Below are 13,273 nucleotides of genomic sequence, written 5' to 3'. Positions count from 1 at the left end.
CATGGTGTCTCATCCATTAGACCATAAACTCCTTGAGGGCAGAGACTGTTTTTGCTTTTCTTTATAAATTCATTAATTAGCAAAATGCTGGTACATAATAAACACTTAATAAATGCTTACCAACTGAATTTAAATATACAACATCCAGTTTGTTATTTCAATGATAAAGGGCATTTTATAACTTAATTATATTTAATTACTTGGAAAAAAGTAAACAGGACAAACACTAAAAGGAAGTTAAAGTCTAAGTAATTTTAATGACCTGTCTTGGCCTGAGAGAATAAGCAAGGAAGCAGTTCCTTCCTTTCAAATGAAAGATGGGGGGCTATGGGTATGCAATGTTAGAAAAGCAGTTAATTCTGGTTAAGGTGTTACTAGTTTTATGTTTATGCTATAAGAGAAAGAAAACAGATGGGGGAAGGGGAGGAGTATGTCTGAAAATTAATGTAATATGACAACAAAGGCACTGGTAAATATATACTTAATATTTAGTTTTTCCTCAATTACATGTATAAACAATTTTAATCTTAAAAATTTTTAAGCTAAATTTTCTTCTTCCCTTCTTTCTATCTTTCTGAAATGGCAAGCAATTTGATATATTATTAAATTTTTAAAAAATTAAAATCGCTTAGATTCAATATTTGAAGAATAGCTTGTGAATGTCTACTTCCAGAGAAAGAACTAATAAACAGAAACACAAAAGACAATTTCTATACCCATATCTTTTTATTGGGTGCTGGCCTTCTATAGTGCAGAGAGGGAAGAATAGATACAAGGGAATACATTTTATTTAAAAATATTCAAAATTAGAATCTTATTGCATAGCATCTACTTCATTGAAATACATGCCTCCAAGATTTTGTAATTTCATGGACGTTTTAGGTCAGCTAAGTCTATCTTCATTTAACAAATGAAGAAAATGAATCCAAACAAGTTAGATGACTTGTCTACAAGTAGTAAGTGGCAGAGTGAGAATTTCAACTCAGGACAAATGACATGAAGCATAGTGCTCTTTTCCCCATGTATCATCATGCTTAAATGCTCCTTGATGAAAGAACAAAGCAATACCCCTCCCCCCCAACTACTAATTCTTACATTCAAATACAATAAATAAAACTTAAACTGGCTTTTTCAGAATTTGTAATGTGTATATTTATAAATAGGCTTTTTATACTTATAGGCACAGATAATCAAATGGCATTTTAGCAGATTCAAAAAGGTGTTCTTCAAATGAATCAGTGAAATAGTCAGAGCCCATGGAAGACAAAATTGAAGGATCCTGAATTCTATTTTGTACATAGATTTCCTTGTCCTTTGCTTAGGGACTTAAAGTGTCTCATCCGCTTTCAATAAATTATTTTGGAATGGGATTCAGATGAAAAAACTGAAAAGAATCCCCAGTTAAGATGAGTCTTGGTGGTTTTGAATGTCAGATTTAAGAGAGAGCTAAAAATCAAGGCCTGTTGATATCTATATTCAGCAGAATTATTTTGGGCTTTTCCCATACATCAGTGTAAACCCTTTTATATATCCATTTCATCTGCTTCTTATCATCTCAGAACCAGATATCTCAATTCCCCATTCCAAGGGTCCATGAATCTATAATGCAGATTTTATATTTTCCTAACTCTTCCTTATCTTTCTGAAAGGCTAAGCGGTACTTCCACGACTGAGTGAACTTCAAGTAGCTTAAGTGAAAGTTTCATAGTCAAGGGGCTTCCTCTGGCATTCCTAATGGAGTAGCTTTTCTGAACTTAGTTTTAGCTTCTGTGATTAGAAACGGTTCCAATAGAATTTATGCACCCTGAGGACAGGGACTATTTTAAAAATATTTAATACCTACAGCATCCCATACGTAGACCTGTGCATAGAGTATGTAGGTGCTTAATAAATACTTGTTGAATTAAATTGAATTGATAAGACATTTAGGAAAACAGCACAGCATACCTGCCATGGAAAACATGATTTCAGTGGTTCAGAAGCTCTTGTTTTTTTGAAGATTAACAGCTCTGTTCTGGGGTTTTAAAAACTTTTTGGTCATGGGACCCTTTGGCAATTTGATTAAGCCTATGAACCCTGTCTCAGAATAATGTTTTTCGGTGCACAAAATCAAACATATGAAAATACAAAAGAAAAGCTGGTGAAAATAAAATAAAAATGTATTTTTTTTCATTCAAGTTCACAGCCTCCCTATCCTAGGACCAGGAGTTAAGAAGTACTTGTTAATCTGTCTGCCTGTTTCTACAGGGGAACTTAATTTTTTTTTTGAAGAAACTGTCCTTATACTACTATATAATTTGAAGTGAGGAAACAACAGACCACTAGATATTTCCATTGTTCATTAACAATTGTTAAATTTACTCAATCACTGTAACCACTGTAAGTTTTTTCACTCTGTCTACATAGGATAGACAAAAAGTTCTAAAAGGTTTCTACCCTTGTCTTTTACCAAGAGGCAACAGTCCAGTTGGGGCAGGTCGGTGGCATAGTGAATAGAATGCCAGGCCTGGAGTTCAGGAAGACACATCTTCCTGAATTAAAATCTGACCTCAGGAACATACTAGCTTTGTGACGCTGGACACGTCTCTTTACCTTTGCCTAAGTTTCCTTATCTGTAACGTGAGCTAGAGCAGGAAATGGTGAACCACTTTAGTATCTTTGCCAGGAAAACTCAAAATGGGGTCACAAAGTGTTGGACATGATAGAAATGAACTGAAAAAGCAACCACACTGAAAATGTATTACCACTTTTTAGCAAAATCCATTATGGCTAATGAGACGTATGCAGGATTTCTTCATTTGAATTAACAGCTTATATATCCTGCAAGGCTCTCCTGACTATTACCCAGGAGGCCATCAAGTCATTGGTTATTCCAAGTAGATTAGTCACCTTATAGATCATATAACTAAATCCACAATGCCATTAACATAAATGATAATAATAATATGGCTAATGAAATGTCATAGTTCGGAGTAGCTTTTTTAATTTTCAAAGCACTGTCATATAGGTGATCAAACTATAGATAATGGGATGGTGTGGTTGTTTGGTTCCTTTTAACAAACGTCATAACAGCTAAACAAGTATGGTCCCCTCAAAGTAGGCAATTTGGGAAATTACACAATTATTATAAAGATATTTCTATTGTTCAAAGCATACCCAATACTTCTCTTTCAGAATTCTCTGTGATTTCACAGAATCACTATATCATGGTGGTACATACATACCTGTAATCCTTGATATTTGGGAGGTTTAACTGATGGATTCATTGAGTTCAGGATTTCTGAATTTTAGTAAGGTCAAATCACTTGGATTTTCAAATTAAATCTGGCACCAATACAATGAGCATTCAGAGGTGGAGGCTACCATGCTGAAGAGGGGCAAACTGATATAGATCAGAAAATGGAGCAGATCAAACCTCCAATGGCCCTCAGGGGTGAAACTGAGTCATGACCTCCCCTTCTAGGCAAGAAAGGGAGATCCGTTTTAAATCAAATAAATCAAAATATACACAGAAACTCAGGATTGGAAAAGGCCCAGCAGCCACCTAGTCCAACATATTTTTTTTTTAAATCTTCCCTTCAACAAATGGATCAAATTGTAATCCAAGCTTTGTATGAAGACTTTCAGTGAAATGAAACCTTATCACTTTCCACTGCCTATTCTACTTTTGGAAAGCTCTAATTGTTAGGAGCTTTTCCTTATATCAAGTCTACATTTTTAATACATTTATTTTTAAGTGCAAAGCACTAGCCACTCACCGGGGATACAAAGGTGAAAACCAACATAGCTTCCTCCCTTGATGAGGGGCAGCATGTTGAGTGAATAGAGAACTGGACTTGAAGTTAGGAACACCTGAGTTCAAATATGCTTTATATCCTTAATTAACTATATGATCTTGGGAAAATCACTAAATTACTCTTGGCCTTAGTTTCCTCATCTGTAAAATAAAGATTTTGATTCAATGGCCACTAAAATATCTTCCATCTCCAAATCTAGAATCCTATGAATTTATAGCTGATTTAAGGGGGTATCAAATTTTAGAAGGACCAATGATTTCATGGGAATAGTAAAGGGTACAATGGAGCGAACATTGGGCCTGGAGTCAGGAAGACTTGTGTTTAAATCTGGTCTCAGACATTTATTAACTATGTGACCCTGGGTAAATCACTTAATCCTGTTTGCCCCAGTTTCATCATCTCTAAAAAGAGCTGGAGAAGGAAATGGGAAGCTACTTATTCTAATACCTTTGCCCAGAAAACCTCAAATGAGGTCAAGAAAAATCAGGTACAACTGAACAACAACAACAACAAAATCTGTTTTTAAATTTATTTAAGCATATTCTTTGCAATTTAGAATATTCAAGTTTGCTAGAATACTGAGAGATTAAGGGACTGGCTCAATTTCACAAAGTAAGTTAAGTGTGAGAAGTAAAACTTATTTAAATCTGGTGTTTCTGACTCAAAACCTGCTCATTGTCCATTGAGCCCTGGTTTCTCCATGATATAAATTATATCGAGGCAACTTAAAAGTTATGTAAGGGGGAAGCTGGGTAGTTCAGTGGATTGAGAGCCAGGCCTAGAGACGGGAGGTCCTAGGTTCAAATCCGGCCTCAGCCACTTCCTAAGCTGTGTGACCCTGGGCAAGTCACTTGACCCCCATTGCCTAGCCCTTACCACTCTTCTGCCTTGGAGCCAATACACAGTATTGACTCCAAAATGGAAGGTAAGGGTTTAAAAAAAAAGTTATGTAAGGAAAATGTTTTTCATCATGTCTGATGGAATTTGAATGCAGATTAAAAACATAATATTTTTCACTTTATTTCCTTTTGTGAGGTTTTTCTTGTGTAAGCAACAAGTTCTTTCACAACATGATGAACATGAACATATGCATTGCATGATAGCAATGCAGATTAAAAACATTATATTTTTCACTTTATTTCCTTTTGTGAGGTTTTTCTTGTGTAAGCAACAAGTTCTTTCACAACATGATGAACATGAACATATGCATTGCATGATAGCACAAATATAACCTATAACATATTAAATGCCATGTCAGGGAGGAGAGTAAGAGAAAATGAATATGGATCACAAAATGTCAGAAAACGGTTGTTAAAAATTGTATCTACATATGATTAGAGAAAATATAAAAAAGGAAAAAAGTTATGAAAGGAAATTAACCCTCTTATTTCATCTTTTCTTACCAAAGTCATTGTTGTGTAGCTTGACCAAACACTAGATTTGTCTCTAATGACTTTTGACACTCTAAAAAGCATGTTCACTCACAAAAAATTTTCTATCTTCATTGTGATATGTCCAAGCTTCATCAATATATTAAAGATACTTAATAGAGTTGCCAAAATGTTTTGAGCAAAGCTCATACTATGGAATAAGTATTTAGCACCCCCTCACTCGTACCATCCATTGGGATTTATCAGTTCTACTTAATTTTAAAAATCACTCATTTTGTAGTTATATTTTTATCAATACGACAATCATATAGACTTGGAATACAAGTATTTATCTTACTTTTTAAAATATGAAAATTAGAATTTAGAAAGGTTAAAGTGACTCAACCAAGGTCACACTGCTAGAAATTTATAAATAAAATGTATAGGTTTGATGTTACTTTAATATTTAAATTTTTTTCATATTTCAAATATTTCAACCTATATTTAATCAATATTTATTGAGTTGAAATGAATTATATTTTTCATCATGGATAAACTATATATCCCATCTTCTAATATGAAAAGATATTTCTTGCAATGATTTGCTTTACAATAAATCCCTGCTTTGTAGCATTGTAACATTGCATTGAGATATGTTCTTGCTTTTCAATTCTCCCTTCCTTTATGCAAATTATACACACACACACACACACACACACACACACACACACATAATATATAGTTGTACACAAGGAAGAAATTATAAAGTCTCCAGGCACTCTGTGTACTTCTCTGGCTGTTTTTTTGTATGTCAGTCACCTTTGTAGTCATTACCTGATGCCTTATTTTTTCCTGTTGTACAAGACAGAATTATTCTAACCCTCATGAAGACACTAACAGTATTTGTAAAATTCACTTGAGATTCACTAAAAATGCTTACAAATGCAAACAAAGGTCAGATGCCACCTTGTCTTTCCATCAGAATTATAATATTAATGACATAAATCCATTATAATTGGACCTAAGAAATCCCTGGGCACCTGGTGATTAGTAGTAGCAATTGTACACCATTAATAATGTATAATACCCCTAGTGCTAAATGCGTAATTAAAGAGGGGGTTTAGAAAACTCTTGGACCAAAACAGAAAATCCTCGAGTGCAAGATGTGGCTTCATTGAAGTGTCCCAATGATTCAATGTGTAGTAAGCACATTATTCCAGGGATGAAATCAATCTGGGCAGGATGGATGTGAATGGAAAGTGGGACCTATGCTCTGCTTCTGATAACTGCTTAATGAAAGACCTTCCTCTAGAGCTGTAACTGAGAAGTAGGCATTAGCTATGGATCACCTGTTTTCACTCGATTCGTGGAATACAAGTTAGTGTTTGTCACAGTCAGAAATACATTGTAAAAAAATATCGCTGCCCTCTGCAAACACTGGTCTTTGAAACACTTGTGAAAGCATGCAATCAGGACTGGAAAATTACCTTAGAAACTTTGACTAATCACAGATCCTGTAGCACAGGGATGTTTCAAAGCTTTGGAAAGCTTTCCAAATTGGTCATGTGGAGATCTAACACTTTTGTTTTGCAATTCAGATATTCCGTCACTTTTAATGGCAGCCTCTCAGACTCCTAGAAGTGGTGTCCAAAGAATGCTCAAACATGAACTGTAGTCTTTGTTCTACTGTGAATAAAGCTGTTGTAATAGGTAAGGGAGAGCGAGGAGAAAAGAATGGAATGCATATTGTCGAGAGGAAAGCTTTTAGTTCACTTGGTAAAATTTAATAACTTTGGGATTGTTTTTAAACTTAAAAAATCTGTGTAGATTATGATTTGCAATTTTATTTAATGCTTTAACTATTCAGTACTGTCTAGTGGTTTCACAGACCTGTCTTTGTTACTTGTGATACTCATCAATAGTTCATTAAGTGCCTGCATATTATGGTAGAAAATCCATGGAGAGATTAAGGGATTAGGTGATAGAACCATGTTTACTTTTGACCAAGCTTTTTCTTCCCTGATTTAATTCACTTGACCTGGAAAGATTGTTTTAATGATTCTTCCTTTCCCTGGACTTGATCATGGGCCCCAGGCAATCCCTTTTGTGTTCTGGGCTTTTGGTCGATTTAGATCAGAAAGGCAAGGTCCAAACAAGTTTTTGATCACAAAGTCTACAGTGTGCTGAGCTGATATTACATGCTTGGGCATTTTTGGTATGTTTTTAGCTAAAATTACAGAAATTCCTGATCCATGGGAATCCTTGAGCAAAATTGAAAATTTATTTTCAATAAATATTTAGAAATGTGGACTTTGGGGTCCAATCTATTCATTTTACAGCAAAGAAAACCCAAGCTAAGCATGAAGAATTAACTTGGTCCATTCCTATTAAGGGATGAGGTTGGGACCCAAACACAGCTTTCCATACTAATAAACCAGTAGTCTCTCTACTTCACCTTTTATATTGGATTTAAAACTTTTCACTGAGTCAGTCAGTGCCCAGTAAGTGCCAAGCAATATGCTAAGTACTAAAGAGACAAAAAAAAAAGCTAACATTTCAAAAGAATTCAGACTTTCTCCCTAACGTCAGCTTTGTCAGTTATTTGGGTAGGTCAAGTCTAAGGAAGTGAGGAGGAGGGGAAGGGAACCAAATAGTAGAATGTCAGAAAGCAATTGTCAAAATTCTTTCTACATATAATTGAAAAAAAAAACTAAAAAAAATATACCTCAGCACTTAATACAGTAAAAAAAAAGCATGGCACAAAGGAAACAATTAATAAATATTTACTGGATTGTTAACAACAACAACAACAATACCAAGGAAGAGATTTCCCACAAAAGCAGGCTCTAGTAAATCCTTCTCTTCCATATTTTTGCCTGTTGGCTCCTTCAGTTCTTTGGGATCTTTTATAGAGTAGGGACTATTTTTGTCTTTCTTTGAATTACTAACACCTAACATAGCTTCTGGCATATGTGCCTAATGAGTGCTTGCTGACTGACTTGAGGATTTTCTATAGCCCATTGAAAACAGGGTGAAAGGAAGGTTGAGAATTTAATAAATAAAAAGTAACTGGAGTCTTTCATTCAGTCATTTTATTGAGGACCTACTGAGTGAAAGTCACTGTGTCACATCTGGAGAATCTGACTTGTTGGAAGTAGTGGAGGAAAAAGAAAAGAGAAAAAGATGGGAAGGAAAGAGAAATATTGCTAAAAGAGAAAAGGAAGCCATACAGAAAGTGGAAAGTATTCCAAGACTGGAACTTTCTTTCTGCAAAGTGAAGTATAATGAAACAAACACTATCACCATTCCACTTCACTCCAAGCAAAGTGCTTGGGAAGCTGGAGTCAACCAGTGGGGGGACAAGGACATCCTCATTTCCAGCTGCTTCTTTTCTAATGACTTGGATAACCAACCCTCTATTTCTTGGTGTGGTCATTCACAAATATCCTCTGCGTTTGTATAAAGTACTCTGTGACAACCAAAAGTTGGAGCAGCCAAACCTCCATGATGGGATTCAATCTGGTGTGACGTGGCTGTCATTTTCTGAATGTTTTGTGATATCTTGACTTGCTTTACTTTTATTTCATTCATAATAACCTAAAGAATTGTCAGAAGAACTGGAAATAATCAGTATTCGAGGAGCAATGGAGGCAGAATAGTTAAATAACCAATGTAAACTCTATTTTGAGAGGGCTATTCTAGTTGACCAATATGCATCAGGCACACACACCCTCTTGATATCACAGGGGTGGGATTGAGAGCAGGTGATGTAATCTAACTTGACAAACTAGTTAAATATTGACAAGCAGATAGAAGCACATGGGCATTCGGACTGAAGGAGGAAGGCAAGGTCTGATTGTGTGATTCAGATCAGAGAGCAGACGCTGGAGTAGACCAAAGAGAATCGCTGCAGTGGTTCTAAAACACAACTGGGGTCACCTTGGGCTTTCCTTCTCTTGTTAAGAGGTAAGACTTTTTGTCCTGCTGAGAAAAATCACGGTGCCCTCTGAAGGCGTTGACAGCCATACAATGTTCATGTGTCTTAGAGGTGGGTTAATCCCAGAAAGCTGTTTCCCTCAGCTCTCCTAATTGTATAGTCTATGCTAGTTCTGATTTAATCACAGAGCATGGACAACAAACTAATGTGGAGAAAGATGGTTTGGTTTTCTCTGTGCTATGAACTATCTTCTTCAAGGGATCGGGTGTGGAAACAAGTGTATTTTGTTTTAAAATGTTTATCTGCAGAGGATGCTCACAAGAATTCATTGTAATGAGGATTTTGCTAATGGTGAGAGACATCCACATCAATTAAATAAGGAGACGTTGCTGTATCTTCATGGATAATGTTATGCCAACAACAGGTCTCTGTCGGTAGGGGTAGGGGTGGGAGGGAGAAGGGTGCTTAATGCCACATGCAATATTTTTGGCTTTGATCCTTAATAAAGAAGCAGCTCCACTTCATTCAAAGAGAATACTGAGAAGCTAAGCCAATGCCAATAGATAGAGAAATAGGCTGAAGGTGTTGTCAGACTGTGTTTAGAAATGAATAAATATCAGTGTGAGAAAAGTGCCACGTTTAGCTTTGAAAGAGACTTCTTAAGCAGTCAGCTTATTGCAGGCTACTTTTAGAAAGGACATTGTATTCTGATCTTTTCTACTCCTTCGCTCCCTCACCTTCAGATGGTAGCAGGAAGGTGGTAAGAAAGAAATAATCCCTAGCAATTCTTCATATGGTAAACTTTTTATTCTAAAATAAATAATCATTGAGACTTTGGGGTATAGAGAAAGGAGCCCTTCACTTGAAGTCTGGAGAAACAGTTCTGACACTAAATATAAGATGAAGGACAAGCCAGTTTACATTTCTGAGCCTTAGATCCCTCATTTGTAAAATGGATATGATCACACCTGCATTGTGTATCTCTTAGGATGGTGCTGAGAAATATTTTTGTATACCTTAAAGTGCTATAGAAATATGAGATTTTGTTATTCTTATTTTTCAGAGGTTTAAAAAGAAAACAAAGATGAGTTCCATTTCTCAGAAAATTTCCTGTAGCAGATAATAAGCAAAAAGTATACACCCTATAAGAAAAAGTAGGTCACTGTATGTTAAGAGAGACACTGAGCTCCAGGTCTCCTTAGTGGTTCTCATGCATCTCACTTATTCAGTAATATTCTAAATGAGTATAACTTTCTTAAGAAACTGTGAAATAGAAATATTCATGGAACTTGGATAGACAGAAGCGAAGTGCATCTGGGGACCATCCCTAAGTGAGAGGCAGCGTCCTGTAGTGAATAAAGGAATCAGCTTGGAATCAAGGAGCAACTCCTATCTCAGAAACTTAGACTAGGCTAGATGTGTGACCGGAAGCAGAGCACCTTACTACTCCAGGTCAGTTTCCTCATCTGTAAAATGACAAAGTTAGACTTTATGACCTCTCAGGTCCCAGAGTTCTAAATCTGTGATCACATCCTATTTTTAATTACTCCTGAATGGCAGCCCAGGAAATAGAGGATCAATTCAGTAAGGGGCAGTAGGTGACAATGGATAGAGTGTTGAATCTGAGGTCCGGAACACTCATTTTCCTGAGTTCAAATCTGGCCTCAGGTACTTTTTGACTCTGGATAAGTTACTTGACCCTGTTTGCCTCAATTTCCTCATCCTTAAAAATGAGTTAGAGAAGGAACTGGCAAACCACTGAAAACCACAAATGGGGTCACAAAGAGTCAGACATGACTTAACTGACTCAACAACTGGAAGTTCAAGGCTTGTTGCTGACACATACCATCAGTGTGACTATGAACAAGTTGCTTTAATTCTCAGTGACCTCAGGGCAACTCCAAGAATTTAAATTGCAGAGCAATTGCCCAATATGAATGGGGTGTGGGATTGATTTTCTGCACAGGGAGTTTTCTACCTGGATAAAATAACTACTTGACTTCTTTACTCATCACCCAACCAACAGCAACAATAAGATCACAACACAACTTGAGATATAGGTTGGGCAGATATTGGTATCCTTCTCTGATCATAGGATAATGTATTTAGAACTGGAAAGGATGTTAAGAGATCATCTCATTCAACCTCATTTTATGGATTAGATAAAGTGACCTATCCAAGGTCACACGAATAGTAAATGGAAGAGGGATTTGAGTTCAAGTTCTGTGACCCCTCATTCAGTATACCTAATATTCTTTCTACTGTACCACAGAGCTGCTGATAGAGAAAAGTGAGGCCTGAAGAGATGAAGCAATGTGCTCATAGTCATGTAGCTGGTTAGTAGTGCCAAGGTTTCCTGGATCCTGGCCCATGACCTTTTTGCTGTCTACACTGAATTGATAAACATGAACTCAGTGTTTGTTTTGTCCATTTTACATTTCTCCCTGAAAATCTGGTGGCTGGCCAACCACCATTATGATATTTTCAGAGACTTTACTAGGATAATTGAACAATGCATATAATTTCCAATACACTTCTGCTTTAGTCATGCTTAATAGATTCTCTTCATTCTATTCACTCTCTCTGTTCCCACTCTTGTACTGCTTTTTTGGCCATGGAAATGACAAAAACAAAACAAAAACTTCCCTTTATTCTGTGGATGACTATGTTCCTCTGGGCACCTAAGTGGTACAAATGGATAGAGTGCCGAACTTGGAGTCAGGAAGATCTGAGTTCAAATCCAACCTCAGATACTTACAAGCTGTAGTACAAATGGGTAAATCACTAAGTCTCTGTTTGCCTCAGGTTCCTCAATTGTCAAATGGAGAGAATAACAGCACCTAGCTAATAGGGTTGCTGCAAGGATCAATGAGATATTTAGTAAAGCACTTAGCACAGTGCTTGACACATAGTAGGTACTATATAAATACCTATTTCTTTCCCTTTCCCTATGCTACTGGTGTACAATTATGCTTTGTATGAAGGAGGACATCCTTTTCACTGGATAAAAAAATGTAAAAAGTAGCCCTTAAACTGAATGCATTGTAGATTGCACATAGATTCCTTTAAATATGTCTTTTCAATATGGCACCTGGGAACATTGCTTCTGTTGTTCAGTGATTTTCAGTCCTGCCTGACTCTTCATCACCCCATTTGAGATTTTCTTGGCAAAGACACTAGAGTGGTTTGCCATTTACTTCTCCAACTCTTTTTACAAATGAAGAACTGAGGCAAACAGGGTTAAATGACTTGCTTAGTATCACAACTAGTAAGTGTCTGAAACCAGATTTGAACTCATAAAGATGAGTCTTCCTGATTCCCAGCTCAGTGCTCTAAACAGCTACTACTTCTAGCTCTACTGCACCACCTAGCTGCTGCATTTCTGTACTACACATAAAGAAGCAACAAACTGTCATTCAGGTATTGCTTACTTTTCTGGGCTTATCATCTCACTCTACTTCATGTATTTTAAATGTATTCAGAAAGCAGTCATGCTTTTGTTTCACATGCAAGTCATTTCTTCTCCTGACTCTTGCTGACTATTCAATGTATCTGGAATTCATTCTGTCCTCATTTCCCCCTCTTAGAATTCCTAGATTGCTTTAAATACTTTTCAAGTGTCATCTCCTAGAAAAACCAGTAATTAATTACCTCTCCCTAAAAATTATTTTGTAAATATCGTGTATTACACTTCTGTGTATATATTCTTATCCTGTCCCAGTAGAATATAAGTTCCTTGAACACAGGGAAGAATGTCATTTTTTTTCTTCATGTCTCTAGCACCTAGTTTACACAATATGTGGCGCATAGTAAATACTTAAGAATCGTCTTTAAATTAAATGAAATAGAACAAAGAACAAGTGTTCAGTCCCAGTCGTGAGATTAGCAAGTTATATAAGTATGGGCAAGCAATTTGAGCTCCAATGAGTGAGTTTTCTCATCTATGTAAAAGGAATAATGATATGGGCATCCCTTCCACATCATGACTTTTCCCATTGTGGTTTTGATATGTCACGGGGCAGCATAAGAAATTAAATGGGAATTTTAGGGAATTTCACAAAAACTGCAGACAACACTGGAAGGTCATCAGGAAACAATACATAAAAAGTTTAGAAACTCATTTTTACTTAACCATTTGCTTACATATAGCTTGTGACTGAACATGTAAT

General features: G+C 36.2%; 1 protein-coding gene across 6 annotated transcripts in view; it reads left to right on the top strand.

Moving 5' to 3' along the window:
* The window catches only part of NCKAP5 (NCK associated protein 5), a 1,174,517-nt gene that overhangs the window by 279,734 nt on the left and 881,510 nt on the right, over positions 1-13,273 (top strand). The window contains exon 1 of one of the 6 annotated variants that reach the window (XM_016422615.2): positions 5,867-9,133. The exons of the other annotated variants lie outside the window; for them this stretch is intronic. The gene's annotated coding sequence lies outside the window, so the exon portion shown is untranslated. Of the gene's footprint in view, positions 1-5,866; positions 9,134-13,273 lie in introns of those variants that run through there. 6 annotated transcript variants of the gene reach the window in all.

This window comes from Monodelphis domestica, chromosome 4, assembly GCF_027887165.1.
Source record: "Monodelphis domestica isolate mMonDom1 chromosome 4, mMonDom1.pri, whole genome shotgun sequence".
In the NCBI taxonomy this organism is placed as follows: Eukaryota; Metazoa; Chordata; class Mammalia; order Didelphimorphia; family Didelphidae; genus Monodelphis; species Monodelphis domestica.
This window is presented reverse-complemented; position numbering and strand designations above follow the sequence as displayed.